Source organism: Otolemur garnettii, unplaced genomic scaffold, assembly GCF_000181295.1.
Source record: "Otolemur garnettii isolate 467f Iridium unplaced genomic scaffold, OtoGar3 scaffold00041, whole genome shotgun sequence".
Classification (NCBI taxonomy): domain Eukaryota; kingdom Metazoa; phylum Chordata; class Mammalia; order Primates; family Galagidae; genus Otolemur; species Otolemur garnettii.
Window position 1 is genome coordinate 12,136,975 of NW_003852436.1, and position 3,661 is coordinate 12,140,635.

Here is a 3,661-nt window from a genome sequence, read left to right on the forward strand (position 1 = left end):
GGGCTGGATTCGAACCCACCACCTTAGGTGTATGTGGCTGGCGCCTTAGCCACTTGAGCCACAGGCGCCGAGCCAAAACATTCTTAAGAAGAAAAGACTAATAGGATCTAAAACAGAATGGTCTGATATATAATTTATAATAATTTCTTTGATTATTGATCTTGATAATACTGATAAAGGTATCCTATTAAACTCCTTTTCCAGATTTGTTCATATCACCACCCTATTCTTTCTTCTCTTCAAATTACTGTAATTTTTTCCCTTTATTTCAGCATTTTGGGCTACTTTAGACTCTTAAGTATCACCTAAATGACTATACCCCTTGTTTACTTCTCCTTCATTTTCAAAATTAGTAAGTAGTAATTACTTTTAAAATTAAGTGTCAAACTGTAGCTGAGTTTAAATTTAGAAAATAAAATATTCAAAATCACAGCTGCACAGACATTTAAAAACATTTAGTAAACAAAAACATGCCATATTCTTACAACACAAAAACTCCTTAAAGGATTTTCCAAGTTTAACAGATAACTTCAATGAATAAATCATACAAATACTTGTACTAATTTTCTCTTGCATGTCACTGGTAGCATAAAAAGATAATAAAGATAATCTCTGAAATCTAAGAGTTTAAAACCCGAGGAGACAAGATACCTACACAAAGTTGCAATGTAACACCACTGAGCAATCCTTATAGTTGTCTAAGGACTGAAGGCAATGACTGTCACTTCAGTGGATCAGGACAAAAGTGGATAAACTCAGTGCCAGGAGGAAGCTTTCATCAGAGAGGTAAGCTGGACAGTGACGTCATGGAAAGTATCTGGAGAGACAGAGTTACTGGTAGACTAAAGGATATCCCAAAATCATCCCTGAAGTTGCCATACTTAGGGAAAATGGGAAACTGTAGCTAAATGTACCTTTTTATAAAATATTCATTACAAAATATTACAAAGAAATGGCCAACACATAGAGAATATTTTGCAAATATTTAGCTATAGTTTCCCATTCTCCCTAAGTACAGCAACATGAGGGGCAACTTCTGGGATATCCTGTGATATGAGGAGGAAGTCTGATGCTGGCTTTTTAAGGGCTCTATTTTTCTGTATATTAAGGAGGCTATCAGTCTATTTCTACAGGCTAAGAGTTCCAAGAAAGAGATGTTGAGTTTCATGAAATCTCTTTAGGCATCAGGACATTTTAAAAGAGCAAATATGCTACAACTATTCTTCTTCTTTAAGTAAGAATCATGGCTAGCTTGGAATTTCAAAAAAGAAAAGGTAAACCTGGATTAGGGCTAAATGACAAAGCTATGACAGAAATGTAAGGCTAAGTAATAGTGCTATAAGAAACAAGCAAGTATTTCTGGCAGCTGCTCTTGCTAGCACGACAAGTACTCTTACAGTAGAGATTATTAATAGCAATATACTTTGGGAGAGGCCGTCATTTATACTGTAATGATACCACACTAAATTTTAGAAATGTAAAAGTATAATCTAACATGACAAATAAAAACAGAAAACCATCAGAAGACTTGCAGTAAAGATAATATGTTGAATCAGGAAGAAATTATAAAATCATATATGTGAGCCATCTATTTGGATAAAAACACTGATCACAGTTTTAAAACCACAGGAGGAAGAGAAAATTATAGCTGAAAATAACATATGTGACAGATCTATCGCAAATACTGTTTCCCATAAGAATAAAAAATAAAATCAACATGAGCAACAAATAATTTTTTATCTATTTACATATTTTCCTGATCTTTATGCATATATCATTAATTTTTAAAAATAAAAAATAAATTCAGTTGATAGAAAACCTGGAATAACAAACATGGATGGTATCAACTAAGTCCAGAAAACTTTGCTATGGTGGGAACAAATGTTCTTAATACATGATTCCTTTGCCGTTTGACATTAGAAGCCCCTCATTTTGTTTTTAATTAGTAAAATTTTTCTGGAAATCTTCATTAAGGATCTAAAGAAGTCTGTACCCTTTGACCTAATAATTCTACATCTGAAATCTATACCTAGTGATATGTTTAAAGATTTATGTATAAAAATGTTCAAAATAGGTCACTATCCAATCAACTGTAGAAAAATTACAGTATATTCCTATGGCAAATTATATATTTTTGAATATATATAGCAACAGGAAAACACAGTACACTAAAAATGGATTAAAGTGTCAATTGTTCAAAACATTAAATTATATGCTTAACATTGTCATTGTGATTTCACTATATATTCTGACCAGTGGAATTACTAATAATTTGGGAAATTTGTGAGGAAAAATATTTTTCCATATTTTACATATTGGGCTATTTTATTTATATAAATAAATTAAAAGGTATTAAATGTTAGAGGGGGGATCAAAATTCGCTATATAGCCATTCGACTCAGGGAATTTGGGGGATATTAAATTACTCACTTCAAGAAGATAATAACCTCCAAATGTGCTTGATCAACAGAAGTTATGATGCTTTGCTTTTTTAGTACATACAAAATCTTCATGTAAATGAAAATTTTATTATAGAATAAGGAATTAGAGATGTTACTTTTTGAAATGAAATTAATATAACTGTTTAATAACCCTGGTAAACCTTTGCTGAAAAGTTCTAATGGACTATTCAACAGTCTACTCAAGGTACATAATAGATAAAAATTATTTACTGCTTGAACTAACTGAAGATTACATATATGAAAATAACAAATTAGGTTATAAATAAATGAAGTTAAAATATTGAATATGTTTGTCTACTATCATGAATAACTCAACAATGAAGACATAACTTGAAGATAGTATTGCTAAGAAAGGTGCTATGTTGTTTTTATTATCTTAGCAATGAGTGAAAGAACTGAAGAGAATGATACTGCAATGCCCTTTGAGGAAAATCAGTCAGACACCCTGTCCTCAGTTGCTGATGCCAAACACAGACCCTGAGGTATCATCCCTAAGCTTACAAAAAGACACATGAAAAATACGCACATAGTCAGGATATTTCCATTTATTTAAATTAATAAAATTGTTACATAATCTATGGGATAACTTTGTAAGTAAAAAATCTTAAGAGATTACATAAGAAATTATGTACTTATAAATGAACTGTGCTACAAGAAATTATTTGCAGGTCAATTGTTTGAAACTTTGAGTGCACTGTCTCATAGAAACAGTGTTCAACCGAGATAGGCTCCCAAATGTACTTCTAAAACATTAATAGTAGTTGGAAAGTGTTAAGTTCGTAAGAAAAAAAGTGTATATAGGTCACAACACACAGTAGATATAAAGAATAGCTAATACCTGCATCATTACAGAACCTGAGATTAAATACCAGCTTTAGTTTTCTTATCTGCTGAATGGAAAGAAAACTTACAGTGCTTAACTAACAAATCATTTAAAGATTAAATGAGTTAAAATACACAAAATAACTAGAACAGTGCCTGAAATAAATAGTAGAGTCTTTTTAAATGGCAGCAGTCATGAATAGTATCATTATAATAATAACTATATATTTAGAGGAGACATAATAAAAAGGAGTACATTGGGCTGGGTGCAGTGGCTCACGCCTGTAATCCTAGCACTTTAGCAGGCCAAGGTGAGTGGCTGCCTGAGCTCATGGGTTCAATATCTGCCTGAGCAAGAGTGAGACTCCCATCTCTAA